This window comes from Siphateles boraxobius, unplaced genomic scaffold (genome assembly GCF_051911475.1).
Source record: "Siphateles boraxobius isolate OS27281-9 unplaced genomic scaffold, OSU_SipBor_1 19, whole genome shotgun sequence".
NCBI lineage: Eukaryota > Metazoa > Chordata > Actinopteri > Cypriniformes > Leuciscidae > Siphateles > Siphateles boraxobius.
In genome coordinates, this window is record NW_027508799.1 from 3,162,900 (window position 1) to 3,183,082 (window position 20,183).

General features: G+C 38.2%; 1 pseudogene; it reads right to left on the reverse strand.

The window, feature by feature from the left end:
* Positions 1-6,657: 6,657 nt before the first annotated feature.
* LOC143742381 (lactase/phlorizin hydrolase-like) lies at positions 6,658-13,877 on the reverse strand (annotated as a pseudogene).
* Between the last annotated feature and the right edge of the window lie 6,306 nt (positions 13,878-20,183).

Sequence of the window (20,183 nt, forward strand, 5' to 3'; positions counted from 1 at the left end):
TCCCCCTCTTCTTTGCTTTGGTTTAATTCTTATTTACATAATCGTCGCCAGTGTGTGTCCTTTGGGGGCAGTATGTCTCATTCCACAGGCATTGATAGAGGAATTCCTCAAGGCTCCTCTCTTGGGCCTTTATTATTTTCGATATTTATCAATGATCTTCCGCGTAGCTGCACTGGTTGCAATATTCAACTTTATGCTGATGACACAGTCATTTATTGTTCTAAACCTAATATTTGTGACATCAGTATTACATTACAAAATGGTTTTGATTCAGTTCAGCGGTGGCTATTGTTCAATAAGCTTCTACTCAACAAATCAAAATCATTCTCAATGCTTTTTAAATCGAAACAGAATCCTTCTTTAGAAAATTCACTAAATATTATATCTATGGATCAAACTCCTATAAAACCTACTAGCCAGGTTAAGTATCTTGGCCTTTGGCTTGATTCTGATCTTTCTTTCAGCACTCAGGTGCATACTATAACTAATAAGCTCAACTGTTCTCTTAGAATTTTATACCAATCAATTAACTGTTTTAACTATCCTGTCAGAAAAATAATTGTTTCTCAACTTCTATTGCCAATTTTGGATTATGCTGACATTGTGTACCAAAATACTACTGCTTCCTGCCTTCAGTCTCTTAATATAGTTTACAATAGACTGTGTAGATTTATATTTCGCTGCCCCTACAGAACACACCATTGTGAAATGTATCATCAACTGTCCTGGCTGACCCCACCAGATAGAAGGCGTTTTCATTGGTTACAATTTATTTTTAAATGTATTTATATGGATTACCCTGCTTATTTAAAACAGTATTTAATTCCGTATAGGTCATCTTATAACTTGCGTCATAATAACCAAACTTATTTTTTCATTCCTCAGATTAAGAAAGAAATAGGAAGATATGCATTTCAATATAAAGCACCGTACGAATGGAATAACCTTCCAATTTCAATTCGTTCTTTAACTTCATTTGCAAAATTTAAGAATCACCTAGCTCAACATCTACTGAATATATGTAATTGCTTTGGACTTTTATTTTTATTTTTTTTATTTATTTATCTTTTTTATTTTTATTTTTTTATTTTTACTGGTGTCATTGTAACCTATTTCGGCATGGCACATACATTTTTGTTTGTATATGAGTTTATTTGTGTCTAGATGTGTGTTTAGGTACATATTACATGTGTTTACTTTGTTTAAGGAGGAGTGCGTCACCTTTAGAGAGTCTTGGATGAGTGAATGTCTTGTTTGTATTGGTTTTAGTTATATATTTCTGTACTTACCATTATTGTAAAGTATTGTAAAGTATGTTTTTTTTTTTCTTATTGTGTATTTGTTTTTTTGTTTTGTTTTTTGTTATGTCTTATTTGACAGCTGTTGTAAGGTCAGTTTGTGTATCTAGCTTTGAGGACCCCCTCGAAAACGAGATGGTCCATCTCAAGGGGTTATTCCTCCTCAATAAAATAAATGTCAAATATATATTCTGCTATAAACACCATAAAATAATTAGAGCACCATTTACTTGCCTCAAAAAAGTCTGGTATTGTTATTATTATTCTTTATTGCTACACTTCCGTATGTGAATTATTCCATCAGAAAATTAACACTTTTAGCGTTGTCTGACTTTAAAACAACGGGGCTGCGCACTTGATATTTGTGTTGTGAAAAAGGTTTTGATTGATGTTTTGAGTCGCAACCAATTATCTACATTAAAATTTGTCTATTTAGTTGGGCTAATAAAATTAATATCGGGCTACCAAAATTTGAAGGGTGCCTGCCCGAAGGGCTACCAGCGATTTTGAAATTTTGCGAGCCCTGTAAAGTTTAATTTTTCATTGTTCTTTACACATTTTATTTAACAATTACACATGTCTGTTAAGCAAAGGCTTTGACAAATATATTTTTGTTCAAAAACTGTTCACTATTGTTGTTTGATGTGTGATTTTCAGAGATAAATGCCAAAAATCGAATTTCCCTTTTTGAAAATACTCTAGTTTATTGTACATTTTCACTCATACTTCCTTTATAAACATATTACATGGGTGCTTATGTTAGCTTAGGGTCTTCTGAATCCATAGATACCAAACACATAGTGTTCCATCTCCATTACATATAGTTTATAAACCTAAATGTAAAAATAGAGAAAACGGACCAAAAAAGGCCTTAGTCCCCAGAGGGTTAAATTGCACCTCCACAACCCCTTCCCTCTCTTAGTCCTCTCTTCCTCTGGCCTTCACTACTGCTTCTTTGGGTTGATGTCTGTGGGGACCCCCCACAGGGGCCCTGTGTCCACAGCCTGCTATGCCTTCACTCTCCCAACAGAGTCAGACTGTATTTTCTTCAACAACTCAGAAGACAAGTGCAACTTTACCATCACTAAATGGGCAACCAACTCTTCCGACCTCCTCACTCCTTGGTTCCCTGTGTGGCCTCTCCGGCCCAGGGCCGGCAGGTCACAATCTGCATGTGCTCAGCCATGTGTTCATGGAGAGAGAGAGAAAACCTTCATCCAGAACAGAGTCGAACTACCCATGCAAGTTCATCATATCTTCTTCATCCAACAGAGAAGAAAACAATTGCATTTTCAATGTTTGACACTCAAAGAAAATATAAACATCCTTTTCCAAGATCTTCAAGAAATGTGTCCGCTGCAAATGCCATGCAAGTATATACATTTAATGTGGCAGTAGCCTTTTTTTACAGTAGCCTAAAAACTTTATAATCTATCCAAAACTAATCAACGAAATCTTGTCTAAACATTCACATTTAGTCTGTAACATATTGTGATTATGATGTATTAGCATATGAATGTTAATTTGCAATTTGTTACTTATGGAGACATATTATTTCAACATATTTCAGTCTATTTTTACTCATCTCAGTAGGCTATAGCAATATAGTTTGGATGTGTTCATGTAAAAATAACATGTTTACTAATGTAGGTGCGAGAGTGAATGAATGGCACAGACACGCTCTGTATAAGGGTAGTAAACAACAGCACGCGCTGTTTACGGTTTACAGACACTATTCAATATCGCGATTAGTACAAAGCACTTAAGAATAAATAACTTACTACATCAGCTGGATCCGTTGCTCCTCGAAATGAAACTACTAGTACCTCTGGTACATTTTCCAGGATTATTAGATAGTATTATGACTCACAGCGTAGCAAGAAAAGGTAAAGTACAAGATTCTTATTAAACTTGATGTGTTTTATTCAGCTGATGTGGGCGTTGGCATGTTTGCATGGCTTGCCTCAGAACATTTGCGTTTGAATAGCGCGCGCTCTCCGTGGGCGTCACATTAACACTTAATCAGGTATAATGAGCTGAAAAGAAAAAGACTGACATATCTCTTTTTTCATACATATTACATAAACTGAGAATATTTGTTTTTTTACATAAATTACTTCATCTAAAAAAAGTGAGTTCAAGCTTCATAAAGAAAATAAAGAAAAATCTCTCGTGCCTGTATGACAAGTATTCGCGGAGTTACAGTTAATTTTCGGACGCGTTTCAGAATGGACTTCACTGACAGAGAGAAGGCAAAACTCGCATCATGTTTATTTTTCTTTATTTGACAAAAAGCACAACACTGTTTTTATTGTGAGTATACACAAAAAAAGACACTTAACAGGATATAATGATGTATAACGCTTATATGTAAGATCAAAATCAACAGAGTATTTTGAGTTTGTCTCTTTTGCACTGATAAGAAAAAAAGTTAGACTATCGCGCCGGGTTAATGAGAGGCTTTGAAAATGATAAGCTGATGGTTTTTTTCATCTTCAATGAATCTTTTCCGTAGCTTAATTTAATTTCCGGTTTCATTCTGTCATTTACCATGTACTATATGTGTAATTGTTTGTATGTTAGTTATGTGTTGGTGATTTTCTTAATAAAACTTGAGCACAATATGTATTTGGTTCTGATCCTCTGCTTGCAACAAAGTTTATTTTAAGATCTTGATCCTGTTACATGCTCTAAGCGCTGTACATGCTAAGAAATAATTATTTTTCTGTGGCCATGAAAGATACCCTTTTCTTAGAATAAATGTTGGACAAACTGATTAATTGATTGTAATATTAATTTAGCTATATCAAGTTAACCCAATTAACTAACCCAAATATTCATAATTAATCATAACAAGTTATGAGTTATTATTAATATTACCTCATTGAGCTATCTCGTTACACTATACTGAACAAAATTATAAACTCAACACTTTTGTTTTTGCTCCCATTTTTTCATGAGCTGAACTCAAAGATCTAAGACTTTTCCTATGTACACAAAAAGCCTATTTCTCTCAAATATTGTTCACAAATCTGTCTACATCTGTGTTAGTGAGCACTTCTCCTTTGCTGAGATAATCCAACCACCTCACAGGTGTGGCATATCAAGATGTTGATTAGACAGCATGATTATTGCACAGGTGTGCCTTATGCTGGCCACAATAAAAGGCCACTCTAAAATGTGCTGTTTTACTGTATTGGGAGGGTCCGAAAACCAGTCAGTATCTGGAGTGACCACCATTTGCCTTACGCAATGCAACACAACTCCTTCGCATAGAGTTGATCAGGTTGTTGATTGTGGCCTATGGAATGTTGGTCCACTCCTCTTCAATGGCAGTGTGAAGTTGCTGGATATTGTCAGGACCTGGAACACGCTGTCGTATACACCAATCCAGAGTACCCCAAACATGCTCAATGGGTGACATGTCCGGTGAGTATGCTGGCCAACTGGGATGATTTTAGCTTCCAGGAATTGTGTATAGATCCTTGCAACATGGGGCCGTGCATTATCATGCTGCAACATGAGGTGATGGTCGTGGATGAATCTCATCATGGTATCTGTGTGCATATTATTGTAGCAGAGTTTGTGCTGAATACAGTGTATTCAGACTTTAACCATGAACATGTTACAAGTAACAGAAATAAGCACAAATGACAGGGCATGTCAGAACATCTCTAGGGCCCAGAGAACACCTCAGACCCCAGAGGGTTAAAGGGTTTTCAGTGGGAGATATTTGTGCAGTGCATGCTGAGCTTCCCCGCATACATTTAGCAGATTATACCATCTGGAATACCACTGCGCCTTCAATGGCTCATGCAGTTCTTAATGATGGCTCTTTGGAGAATTGAAAAGTTATCTTTCTTTCTTGTCGGGTCTGTTCAGTGGCTTCGGAAAGCATGCATTGCGGGAGTTGGCTATATTTATTCCCATAGTGAGATACAGAGAGATTGATTAAAAGATAATATTAGGTTACTCATGTAACCCCGGTTTTCTGAGAACAGAGCGGGGTATCTCACTAAGCTTCCCTACTTGCATAACACAGGGGAAGAGCGTGCATAAAATGGCGTTTTGTGGATCACAGCTGTATATATAGGGCGGGGGTGTATATATAGGTCATGAGTTGTGTGCCCCCTCAAGTAAAGTCATGACACAATCATGCATTAAAGTGTAACTCAACCCCTGGTCAGAGCCTAACTCCACCTACTGGCAATATTTGAAAAATGCTGGAAAAGTGGGCAGAGCCCAGCGGAGACAGAGGTGATGAACCGAGGGTGCGGCTGAGTGGGAGGCGTGCACTTGAGACCCGCAGTGACGGATTGATTGACAGCTGTCAGATCTCGCAAAGATGTAGAGTGACGCCAATAGCTTTGCAACAGAGCGGTCATTTGAAGTAGAGGACTTTTCTCCCCCACCTTCAACTGAAGTGGAGGAGGGTGAATAGTCTGTGGACTCAGGGCCAGAGCCTTATCAATTCAAGCCAATGGCTCAAACTGCAGTTTTAACTCCCGATGCCAACGATGCAAGGGAAGCAGCAGCGCAAGAGAAAATGGGGCCAGTGTCTGAGTGGTAAAACATTAGCATTATGGCTAAGCTCGTGCCAAGGGAGTGGTAAACTCATGCCAGGGGCGTGGGTAGTGAGCCGTTGGCAGAGCCTGCATACTTCATGTGGTGAAAACAACTTCAAATAGGAAAATTCAACGACAGTAGCCATCATTCAACTCGAAGAGGGCAGCACTCAGAGAGGTTTTAAACCATATATAGTCGAATAAAAACACTTTAAACCCAAATGTCAAAACATTTACTCAAATCAATGAACAGCATTTATAAAGCCCCAGTCTTACAGATCATTAACTAAAAAAATTGTTTTAGGGTTTAGTTACCCTTTAAAAAGCAATGAGGTGATGTTAGTGTATGGTTGATAATGAGTTAAGAAACGATGTGCCCTTCAAAGTAATGACACAATGATGGACTTACAAATCATTAACTAAAATATGAACAAACATACACGAAGAGTGCCATCCTTATTCCTTTACACCACCGGTACAAACACCAAAGATACAAATTATTTATAGTTCTTTTATTTGTATTTATACAATTAAACATATATGGACTCAAATAAAGCCCAAACATACCTGTAAAGACAAACATAAGGCATTTTTAAATGTAAAATAGGGCACGTCCATAAGCTAATGCTAATAGAAGCATATACATTTAAACAACAAAAAATACAGTTAATTACCGGACATAACTTCATGAAAAATCCCAATACAACATACATACAAAAATGTCTTTAATTATTAATTCGGTTTACCAAAAACTGTTAAAAAAAATAAATAAATATATATATATATATATATGTTCAGAAATTGTCCGCTTTATCAAGGTTAATGTGTTCCTCTACTGGACGTTTTTTGTTTCTTGTGTCAGCATCAGGACCTGACACTTCCAAATCCAAGAAACTGTCCAACAGCTCTTCACCAGGAGGTGGTGCAGGATTAGTCTCTGTAAACCAGAAATGACTCAGTTATTTATAGACAGACAGACAAGCAGACAGACATATAATAGATAGATAGATAGATTTATTGTACCTTCAGGTTCAAGGATCTGACATTGATGGGGACTTTCTCCTGGGCTAATGAAGCCATTGCAGGAAACTATTTTAGCATAGCTCCAGACAGATTCCTTAGGAATATGTGGTAAACTGGGATCTGATCGATTTACATAGAAAAACCCAAATCTATCTTCAAAACCCGCCCATTCCACATTGTCTATTAGTGACCAGGCAGTGTAACCAGGGATGTCCACACCATCAAGCAAACACGCTGAAAACAAACAATAATATTAATAATGCATGAAAGAGCATCACATAAATGTAATGCTGTTTAATGCTGTCCTTTTCGATCGTATTACCTTTCAGGGCCTGATTGATATAGGTATTATAGTAGTGGAGTCCGGGGACATCATTCAGATCTATTGGCCCTCGTTCTGATACACCATTCTCTGTTATGTAAACAGCAGGGTCTCCATATTCATCTTTAATGAACTTCAGAATTTTTCGGAATCCTGCAGGATTTACTTTCAACCAGAAGGATCCAGATTCCAGCCATGTACGATCTGATACAACTCCTACACCCCTGGAATAGATGGCAAATAAATTATTGCTCAACTCTTTACAGAAAGTTGGGAAAAGTATGTCAATACTTTATCTGCATACATACAGTATGCTCTCTTAGGGCGATATATATTATATGGGAAATCTCAACTGCGTTATTGTATCTGTCACGGTTCATGGATTAATTGACTCGCTCTCGCTATGTGTGTGCGTGTTGAGTGAATGGGCGCGGCTTATCAGCATGGCTCGTTATCTCCGCTGATGAGCCGATCAGCGAAAGCTGTTCTGAATGAGGATGTCCTATATATTGTTTGTCATTTCATCTTGTCTTTTTCAGATGGTTGTGGAGGTCTCCGGTTGTCTCGCTGTCATTTTTCCTCGCTCCAGTTCCTGTTTTCCCTTTGCTGTGGATTCTGCCCGGTTCGGAGGATCGTTGCTATACTGGTCTCGTCATCTGCCCACTGAGTCCTGCGTTGCCTCGCCTTGAGATCTGCTACCTGCCTGCCTTTGGACCTGCACTACCTCTTTTCTTTGTGTTAATAAACACCAGTACTCACTTGCTATTGAATCCTTGACTGTTCCTTTGTGTCGTAACAGTATCTTTGCAAAATGTAAACTATATTAACGCACAGCAATAATCTTGTAAATGTGACTATAAGGCATAAAGATATTTTATTCATTAACACTGATTTTCTGTAAAGCTGCTTTGAAGCAATGTGTATTGTAAAAAAGCGCTATACAAATAAACCTCACAGAATAACTTTGCCGAATAAAACCAAAAGGCTACCTGTCTGCATCATAGTCCTCGAAGTCTTTGTAGTCCAAGTAATGGGTTAAGACAGAGGTGTAGTGGTTGAATCCAAAATAATCATGAGTACCATTAATCCAAGCTACTTCAGCAGGGGTAAATTCTAGAAGCCTGATAGATGTGAAATGCAAATGTGAAAGCATTTATAAGCACTGAAACTTTTTAATACAAAGCTATAAATTCCTATCAAACAAGATAACATGAATTACCTTGATTGAGCTCAGCCAGCCGCTAAACTTCTCTCTCGAATTCTGTCTTTCATTAAATCACTGTAATCTCCATTGAATACAGGATGAGCAAACCAACCCAGCATGAACTGTTTCAAGAAGAGGATTGGCTTATTGTTGATTTATGCACATGGTTACACACTGTTCATATGGTTGAATCACAAATCTGTACCCGAAGATAACGCACGGCAGCATCCACGTCTTCCTGTTTGTATAGGTTTCTTGGTTCAGCCCAGTCAGAGTTTAGAGTGATGCTGATAAGGCCACCATATTTTGCACGATACTTGTCATTATATACAGTAGATGCCAGGCCTCAGGATGAGCCTTGATGAGGTTGTGTGCTGCAACATATGGTGCAGTGGCCGGTCTGGAATTTATACCTGGACACAGATAAACCATCATCAATAACATTTTTTTGCATTATTAGCTGTGAACACTGAAATTGGTGGGCTTAATCATATTTTACAGAAATTAAAAGTATAATTTTAATGGCGAATTATACCTGGTGCCATAGTTCCATAGCCATATCCTGCCAAAGCAACATTGAGGGGTTCATTTAAAGTAATCCAGAACTTTACTCTGTCCCCCAGACTGTTAAACACAACATCAGCATAGTCTCTGAACCTATCGACAATAGTTTCATTCTCCCAGCCACCAACATCCTGGAGTGCTTGTGGGAGATCCCAGTGGTACAAGGTCACCTGCCAGATCAAAATGATTAATAGACTTGGTAGCCTAAAAGAATTTTGACAGTGCATTTTTAGCATGCAAATTCTTTCAAAAATAGTCTACCTGTGGCTGGATATTGGCTGCCAAAAGTGCATCTACAAGCCTATTATAGTAGTTGAGTCCAGCTTCATTAATTTTCCTGTTTGTTCCATCAGGCATAATTCTGGGCCATGCAACAGACATCCGGTAGTGGCCGACCTACCGTTTTTTGTAATTATCGACATCATCAGCAATCCTGTTGTAGCTGTCACAGCCAATGTCACCATTGTCGTCTTTAGCTATTTTTGAAGGAGTGTGTGCATATTTGTCCCAAATACTGAGACCTTTTCCATTTGTTCTCCAGGCTCCCTCTATCTGTGGTGTTAAAGCATAACATAAAATGTATAATTTTAAGCAAATATATGATTAAAACATATATAAATATGATTAAAAATTGTATTTGTTGAAATGTATTTTACCTGATATGCAGCTGTTGCTGTGCTCCACATAAAACCCTCTGGAAAATATCCATATAACATTTCTTCTTCCACTGGCAGTGGAAAGCCATTATTTCTTATTATATCAAAAAGGAGGTGAGCTGAGCGCTTTGGAGTTCTTGGTCGATTTGAAAGTAAAAAGTTCACATGGTGAAGTCCATAGCTAACAAAGTAGCCATTTAGCCACTCAAAGGAGTCCATCAGAGAGCTAGCAATATAACCCTTAATACGTACTCCATCCATGTTGTTTGCTAAAAAGACAATACATGTAAATGTTTCAAATGTACAATTTAACACCATTACAAACATTAAGCCATTTTTACTTGTACATTTTGAACAATTTGAGTATTCATGAGCAAAGAATTTCATGCAAAATTTCTGCAGGATTCATAGGTGCAAATACACATACTCTTTCTCTATATTGCTGAATCTGGATTATTCTAAATGAGGGAGCGCATTCACACAGCTAGCAGTATGAATAAATTACGCCCAAACCATGTCCAAAAAAGAGCTTTTCATATATGTATATAATAATGTTATCATATATATATATATATACAGTATATATATATTTGTAATGCATTTCATGATTTCTGCATAAAAACCTTTATAAGCAGACAAATACGTGTGTATGCACTGTCAGTGAATGAGAACCATTGTTAACACACCTTTAAGAGCCTCATCAACATAGGTCTTAAGAAAGAATGTTCGATCAGTGTCATCAACTGTCATGGCAGGGACTGTAGCCACACCATTTTCTGTTATATAAATCTCAGGGTCTCCATACTCTTCCTTTAACCAGTTAAGAAGTCTCCTGAGTCCCCAAGAAACAGTCTTCTGGTCATTAACAGCGGTATTTTCAGAGCCATCTGGAAAGTCCTTCTGAATGTCCTTGTCAGTCTGATAAGACTCAACATCAAGTATGCTGGTCATATGGCGCACGACTCTGGTTGTGTATGTGTTAATGCAGAATACATCAGCTGTACCTTGGATAAAGGCTTTGTCTTCGTCAGTAAAAGAAGGCAGGCGGGATTCTGTCAAGCCTTGAAGTTCACTCTTGTTGCCAACCTGCCACTTCATGGCGTCAGGGTAGTCACTATTTTAAATATGGGATGTGCAAACCAGCCTAGTTGAAACTGAAGGGCTCGATCAGCTGCCACCACCTCTCGAGGGATGTTGACGTCCAGGTGCTCTGCCCATTCAGCATTTAGACTAATGGATACCAGACCTCCTTGCACTGCCCTGTATTTCTCATCATAGGTGTGATAAGCTTGTGCATGAGCTTTCAGAAGGTTGTGTGCAACCTTGTATGGAGCATCTCCTGGTTGGTTTACGTTAGGTGGAATCTGACCTAGTCCATATCCGGACCATGCAATTGTCTGGGGTTCATTAAATGTGATCCAAAACTTCACCCTATCTCCAAATGTTGCATAACAGAAGTCACAATATTCATTGAATATGTTAATGGCGTTAATCACTATGGAATTAACCGAAAATTTTTCGGATTTATTTTCAACCAGAAGGATCCAGATTCATGGAATATTTTAAAATTTTCGGTTAATTCCATAGTGATAAAGCTGTCTCTCAAAGTTTGTTTGAGGGGAGAACTTTTCCCAAACAACCTTGGATTTTGAAGGAACTTCAGATGGTGGCAGACAAGGCAGTTTTGTGCTCTCAATTTTATTTCCATAGATTTGCCTCTTAGAGATTGCTGGAGTCTCAGCAAATCCATTATGCTCAATCACCTTTGAATAGTAATATGCTAAAGCTTTGGGGATTCTTGGCCTGTCAGGATCTTCAAAGTTCACATAGTGCAATCCAAATCGTTGACTGTAGCCTGGAGGACCCTCAAAACCATCCATCAGAGACTGGACTGTAAACCTCTGAATGAAAACACCATCCAAATGCACAGCTGTAGTAGAAAGAAATAGTTAATAGATAGTGATCTTGTATTACTTTATATAGTCTGCTGTTAAATTTGGCAAGGGTTTTGTTACATTGGTAGAATATTGTTTTAAGGTTAGTCAGTGTCAAATCTGATGTTGTTGGTGTCTGTAAAATTATTTCATTAAACATTTTCATATAGTTTAAGCTCCCTGAAGGACTAATTATTCCAAGCCAATAAACACCATGTTTAGTGTATTATATTTCCATAATTATGATTTTTGCATAGACAAACCTGATTCCGCAAATATTTTCATAAGTGGCCCATAAAGTTGTAAAAAACTGTAACATTTGTAGATGTGGGTGACATTGGAGCCTTAATTACATCCATGAAAAGACAAGTACATGTTTTAAGCTTAAAAGCACAAATGTGATGTCCCTGTTATGATCAAAAGGACAGTACAATATTTTTATCATTTATCAGTGTTGACTAACTAGGAGAATCTTGAAAGTGGCTTAGAAGTAGGTCTATATGAGCCCTGTTTCCATGCAAAAAATACATTTGTCCTGAGCTATCTTGATATGAAAGTATGGCCAACAAACTTTTTGAGATATCATTTGAGATATCAGATACCATATACACGTCTTCCCTACAAGGCATTTTTTGGCCTCAAAATAATGAATACTTCAAATATAAAAATGTTAGAATCTCCAAGAAATACCTTACAGATTTTAAATTAAGGTCACTCCCTCTAATATTAATATAATCATAGTTTTAAGCATTGACCAGTTCCCTTAAAATACTTACCTTTCGTTGCTTCATTAATATAAGCTTTGAGATAGTTGACACGCTGAATGTCATTGAGCAGATCCCCATAGTACTCAGTTGGCATTCCGTTTCCTGTGATATAGATGGGCACCTTTGTGATGGATGTGTACTCTAAATAGATGTAGTTCAATAACCGCCGAAGCCCCCATGGAACAGACTAGGTCTGGTCAGAAGCTGTGGAGGTCCATATGGGGTCCGTATAAGCCTCGAAGTCCCCAACATTATTGGGTCCAGCGTCACATCTACCCATGCTCTCACTTATCAGTCTGGAAGTGTAGTGATTAAGTCCGAAGAAATCAGCTGTGCCTCGGATTCTTTGTTTCTCTGCCTCAGTGAAGACGGGGAGTCTTGCCAGCTCTTTACCACACTCACCTTTCTTTTGCTCTATTTGTTTCTTCAGCACGACTGGATAGTCTCCATCTACAAATATGGGGTGAGCAAACCAGCCCAGCTTGAAGTTCAAATAACGCTCAGCTGCTGCAACATCCTGATCACTTACGGGATTCCTTGGCTCTGCCCAATCTGAGTTAAGAGCAATGCCCACTTTTCCACTGTACAGTTTCCTGTAATTATCATTATAAATATGCCAGGCTTCAGCATGAGATTTCAAAATATTGTGCGTCACCTGTGAAAACAAGCAAAGCATTGCTTATGCAAATATATGCAAATATATACTTTATGCAAATATATATACTATATGCAAATATATACTTTATAAAATCATAAAATAGATGGTACTTTTTCTGATTGACAAACACACCTTGTAAGAGGCTATTATTGGGCTTTTCATACGTGGGGGATGTTCCACCTGTTCCATACCCCAAGTTGCTCACTACCCAGGGGCTGCCGAAAGTGATCCATGTTTTGACTCTGTCTCTATAACTAGAGAAGCAAAAATCCGAAAATTCTCTGAAACCTTCCACAATAGAGTCATTTACCCAGCCTCCTGAGTCCTGAAGAGCTTGGGGAAGGTCCCAATGATGCAGGGTAACAGTGGGCTCGATGCCGGATTGTAGAAGTGTGTTAATCATCTTATCATAATAAGCAAGATGTCGTCAACCAAACTTTCTCTTTGTCCAGTTGGGAAAATGCGAGCCCAGGAAATTGAGAACTGATAATTAGGTGCCAATCATTCCCCTAAGCAGATACGCATCATAGTCCACCTTATGATAACTATCACAGGCCAAATCAGTGGTCTTTTTGTCAAAGGCATGACCCCCATGGCTAAAACGATCCCATATGGTCTCACCCTTCCCGTGTTCAGCCCATCCACCCTCCACTTTGAAACTCTCACTGGAGACGGACCATTCAAAATCAACTGGAAAAGAGCCACTCAGAAACTCATCATGCTAAGCTTCGCCTTGACCATTGAATTTCTCCCAGACCTTCTGGTATGAGATTGCAGAAGCTGATTTCTAATGGACAGGAATCCTGAACTTCTGTTGCTTTGCATTTCTGGAGCTCCAAAAAACAGCCAACAAACCAAGAGAAAGAAATCCCTCTAGGATCTTCATAATGACAGATGCAAGTGGGGAAGAGTGGGGAAAGCTCTTTATAACCACCACGGCTGTTATGTCAGTTATACAATCAGTTATACAGTTATACAAGAGTGTCAGTTATACAATCAGTTATACAGTTATACAAGAGTGTCAATTATACAATCAGTTTTAGAGTTATACAAGAGTGTCACTTAAACAATCATATCAGTTACACGATTGTGAAGTTTAACTTTTAACTTTAATCCAACTAGTGATACAGTTTATGGCAGTCCTTAAGGGTATGTTCACACGTGTAGTTTGGTTTGCTTGGTTCGTTTGGTCCGGACCAAAAAAATAAATAAAAGCGTAGTCTTGGTCCTCTTAGCGGTCACAACCTGATTGGTCGGCTTTTATTACGTATATTTTACGTCGGAACTTACCAATCATTCAAAACCATGCTGTGTGCTGGGATAAATGCGCTCGTTGTGTGTGCGTAGCCTGCATATGATGGGATTTTGACCAGCTGAGAAAAATGTGTAAAAGAGTCAAAACAGCATCAGGAATCCCTCCGTCACAAAAATCTGATCTGCTGTGATCTTATCAAAAGATCTGCTGTGACGAGAAGCGGTTTTGATACCTGTACCGAACTGTGATGGGTAACATCACGACTATGACGAGAAAAAACAGGTATGCTTGAGCATTCTGTCCTTTTTAGGGTCGCATCTTTTGGCATCATGTCCTGTATTTGGTTCGTTTACATGTCTTTGATCTGTGTTGATTTCATATTTTATTCAAACCGCACCAGAGTTTGTTTGGAAGAGGAATGAGACCCATCTGTTCAGCGGTCTCGGTCCACTTGTTTGGTGGCACCAGCGTTCGGATGGCAGTGTTCACGATTATTCAAATAAACCGGACTAACAGAGCAATCGAATCAGGGTTGTTTTAATTGAATCAAACATGCCAAGTGTTTAAAAACAAACAAACAATGGATTCACAACGAACATTTAAAACAAGTCTCAAAAACTTTTTTTTGTCCTCACTTAAACATTCACTGCATTAATCTTTAAAAAAATCCAACATTTCCATTTATGCCAAACTTGTTGTGAACGAATTTCTTGTGAAGTAATTGTGACATCCATAAGTTATTCCTATCAAACACACAAAGGAGATCACAGAAGATGGCAATAGATTCAGTGCATGCAAAGATATTAAATCTTATCTAACAAACCTTATCTTAAAAAATCGATATTCAAGGACCTATTCAAGGACCTAAAGTGGCATGAAGATGTTCACAGGTGGCTAGTGGATGATGGATTAATGGGATGCAATGTGGCAGATTTTACCGTGAAACTTTCAGTTGCTTAAGCTGATTTATCAATTCAACAAGAAATGAATACAAACAAGAATACTGGATGATAGGGCTGTGAATCTTTGGGTAGGCAGCGAATCGATTCGATTCACGATTCATAGGTTTTAGATTCGATTCAAGAACGATTTTTGCAAATTCAGAAAGATTCGATTCAATGCAATTCACATCAAAATTCGATGCGATTTGATTAATTCGATTCGATTCTTCATTTTTTATATGCATTCATAGGATTATTTAAATGCTTCCCCCAATGGGTCTTAGTCAGGGTGTGAATTACACAGTGGTCTTCGGGGGTCAGAGGGTGGGGACAAAAAAAACAACAACGACATTTTGTCTATTGTTCATGTTAGTTTTTTAATTAATCTATTATCCTGTAACAAACTAACATATACCCATAAAATACTGTTGTTCTCACATCGTGGGTCACTTCTCAACTGGCAAACCCATGTGCAGCGATGGCTGCCATTTTAAAGCTTCCATTTTCCCAGTAGGAGGGGCACTTTCATTGTCAGTGACATCACAGGGGGAAATCTGGCAAACTATAATTTCTCAGGTATTTTTCTTTGCAATTTTTAGACATCACTTTGTAATTAATAGTGTGATGCATAGGTTGTATGTGAATACCATTTGTTTAAAGTATTTGTATAGTTTTAGGTTGCTTTAAAATGATCATTTACATGTTAGTGTTGGGTAAAATATGCCACCATGATTGGAACCAATGCTGAAACATTACACCACACAAATTAAAAAACCATCAAACGGCCAGCTAGGTTACATGAGTATGAAAATATACTGAGCGGTATGATGTCCCAGTGGAGGTGGTGGGTGTGGCTGGCCCCGGTGTGTTATTGTAGGTTGTGGGAGCTTGAAGAGACATTAGCAAAATATTAGCATCATTATATTTTATGTGTTTTTAATGTTTATATGCCCAGCAGTCAAAAGCCAGGGTTGAGATTGGCAAAGGAAACAAAGAGATACATTTTATGCTTTTTTACAGTATGCACTCTGACTCTGGTACCTTATTCACATTAAATGAAATGTCTTTATCATTGTGACTGCCTCTGTCCTCCATCAGCATTACTCTCTCTCTAGCCAAGCAGAGAACGGTTTCATCTTGTGAGTAAAGGCCAGCAGGTAAGCCAAGGTGAGATGTCTGACTGAGGACAGAGGCAGATTTCCATTTGACCAACAATTTACAGTGTCATTTGTGGGCCTGAGGGGTGACAAGTAGCCTTCATTAGCTGTAACGCTAAATTATATAATTTATGCTTTGCTGCTCAGAACATCTTCACATAATCTTGAACTCACATTTACTCATGAGTTCATCCCACTGAGTCACTTAACCGGTGTGAGTTTTACAGCTTATAGAAACAAATGTGCTACACATAAAGTGCATTGGTGCTAGTAGCAAATCTCTACTGGCTACCGTAAGCTAGTTTAGTTAAGTTAGCCTTGACAAGAATCCAATGCTACGTGATTTGGAAAACATACTTACCGAGGTGGCCTGTGGTGGCCCTGAGGCGGTTGCTGTCGCTGGTGAAAATTTTTGTATAGCCGCCAGGATGGCTAACGCTGATTCGTTGGACATTTTTTGCAGACCGACCATGACCGACAGTACCGTACCTGGCCAGGAGCGGGCGGGGATAGGCTCTTGCTGGCCTTTATGCAAGCGAACATGACAGATCAGTCAAAGTGAGCCCCCTCGTGGCTGGCTATTATGGCTACAGGTCATAAGTCCCGCACCATTCATAAAAGTGACACTAAAAACTCAAAGTAGCCTACTCTTTAAATACAGTTTCTCCAAACGTGTTTATTATTTTAGGTAGTTATTATCACGATAATCCATGTCCAAGAGTACATTTCCCCGGATGAGATGGTTTTTATTCATTATTTGACACTATAAACACACACTGACCTCCTCAAGCTTTTATTTTGGCACTTCCAGTTACCGGCATTTTGAATTTGCATATTAGTTAAATATTTAGTTTAACCCGAAACATTTAGATTTAACATTTAGATTTAGATTTAACATTTAGATTTAACATTTAGATTTAACATTTAGATTTAACATTTAGATTTAGATTTTGCATTTAGATTTAACATTTAACATTTAGATTCAAGATTTAGATTTAACATTTAGATTTAACATTTAGGTGTAACATTTAATATTTAGATTTAACTATTTAAAATATCTCTAAGTTGACAAATATTGTTGTAAATGTGCTAAAAACTGACTGTCAAAAATTCATACCAGTTTTTTAAACATTGTTTGAAGCTAAATGTGAAAAAATGTTGCTGTTATTTTCAGAGTGAGCCGCTTTACAAACGGCACCCCATAGTCTGAAGCAACACTCTAAAAGATTGGAAAGAGTTGGAATGACATGCTGAATTTAGGAAAAGATTGATGAGAATTTACAGCATTAAAGTTGGCATTGAAACAAACGTTTTTAAAGTCTTTTTGTCCCTATTGTGATGTATATTTGAGTAAAATGGCTTCTGGAACAAGAAAAAAAATGTAGGACAGTAATGATTGGATGGTTGTGGTTTGAAGAGAAGAGAAGGTTATTTTGATTACATTTACATATTTAGCTGACGCTTTTATCCAAAGCGACTTACAATTGATATATATGTCAGAGGTCGCACACCTCTGAAGCAACTAGGGGTTAAGTGCCTTGCTCAAGGACACATTGGTGTCTCACAGTGGATTCGAACTCAGGTCTCTCACACCAAAGGCATGTGTCTTATCCACTGCGCCATCACCACCACCTTGATTAAAGATAAGGCCGCTGTCGGTAGCCTAAAAGAGGCCTAGAAATAGGGTTTTGTTCCACCAAGTGGGGCACTACCTACTTTTTTTATATTTAACATCAGAAATATATAGAGATTCCTTAGGAAAAAGTTCTCCGCACACAACCTTGCAGTTTTTGAGAAAAATGATGCTAAAGGTGCCCATTTTGAAAAAAAGGGAAAACATACTGAAGGGGGTGGATTGGAATCCACTGCTGCTTCAATGTATATGTAATGATTGATTATAATTAAGGTATTAATCAATATTTTTCCTTCTAAATATCAAATGAATTGAATGACTTCTCTGGAGATTTTACTTTATTTATATAAGTTACCAGTGTGATTACTGAAATGTTCTTTTCATGTATTCTTTAATGTCTGTATTTGATATCTGAATGCAGTGCTTGCTTATTTAACAAAGCTTCCAGAAATGAAATAGGGACTTGTTTTGTGTTTGAGAAAGGTCTTCAATGTGTTAAAACATATAGGGGTCATTGAAGCACATAGTTTAAGGGACCATTTCTTTGTTAAAGCCTTTCTTTCCAGTTAGACTAAAGTTTAGCTATCCTTGAGAGAAAGAACGCATTATCTTGATGTTTTGAGAGGACTCTCCTGTTTATAGTGAGAGCCTGGCCAAATCCAACCTTGGAAAAGCTATGTGTCGGTGTGTGTGTTAGTCTTCTTGGTTACAGGTTAAGGAACCACTGGCATTATTGGAGATTGACTGAGTTGTTGTTCTGGACATGCTGGCGCCCAGCAACCCAAATCTGCGACCTGGAAGGTCATGACGTGCCTAACTTCAGCTGCATAATCGATGGAGATATGCTTCAGTCTATCTGTATATGTGTGGAAAATTACTGTGTTTATCTATTTCATAGCCAATGAGAATCATTCATCCTGTAAGCAATGACGTAGCTTAAACCTTGGAAATCGTATAACTGCTGTGATCTTTGTAACTGTAAGCGGGGCGGCCTACGAACTCCTGTGCAGTATTGAAGCTGACTTCTGCTGATGAAACTGCAAACTATCTTCAGTCACTCTGGGTCTTCATTCTTCATATCTGGTTCTGGGTCTTTAACTGTATACCCCTTACAATAGGGAATTTTTCACTTTCAAACCTGTTTATCATATAAACCCAAAAATGCCGAATTACACTTGAAGTACAAAATAAACCAGTTTGAAATGTGTGATATACCTGAAGTTGCTATCTAGGCACAGTAAACATAAGATTATCAAGGAAACTTCTACTGTAGCATTAACATCCCAATTACTTCTCATTATGTTGTTCCAATTCAAAGGTAATATTTGAGGTAAAATCTGAATAACAGATAGAACTAGAACGTACATTTCCAGAAGAAAATGTAAAGTGGTGCTTGCAGTGGCAAAACTCGCCACTCGGTTGCTAGGGTGTGGTACATTATTGCATACGAGCCAACAACCATGTCTGTACGATATTGTGGAGCTGAGATATGGCTTAATCATGTGTTTGTATGGTTACTAAGGTACTCTATATGGTTGCTATGGTCTGCTTATACAGTTTATGAGATGATATTTAAAGACTAGTTGACAGTCTGAGTCAAAAAAGCCAAACTCCATGTTTCTACTATTTTCTGGAGCTGAAATATGGCTTGTAAATGTTGTTTTATGGTTGCTAGGGTGCCCCAAGTGGTTGCTAGGGCACGGCTATGAAGTTATTATGTCACTACTTATTGGCCTCTTGATATGCCGACTCAAAAGAGCCCAATCCCAAGTCTCTATGACCTCCTGGTCAAAAGATATGATCTCACAAATTTTGTGCCAATGTTAAGTCTAAGGGACTTTTTTCGGCCGATTTATCGCCCGCTGGATGATCATCGCACACCCGATCGCTTAGAAAAGACATAGCACACCTCTCCTCAATGAACCGGTCGATTTGACACCTCATTCATGGGTCTACGACAAAAGCTGCGGGAGGAGTAGCGTGCCAAAGTTTTGTCTAGGTGAATAGTAATCACAATACTAGAATGTACATTTCCAGAAGAAAATGTGAAGTGGTGCTTGCAGTGGCAAAACTCGCCACTCGGTTGCTAGGGTGTGGTACATAATTGCATACTAGGCAACAAACATGTCTGTACTATGTTCTGGTGCTGAGATATGGCTTATTCATGTTGTTCAGGTGGTTGCTAGGGCATTGCTAAGGTGTTCTG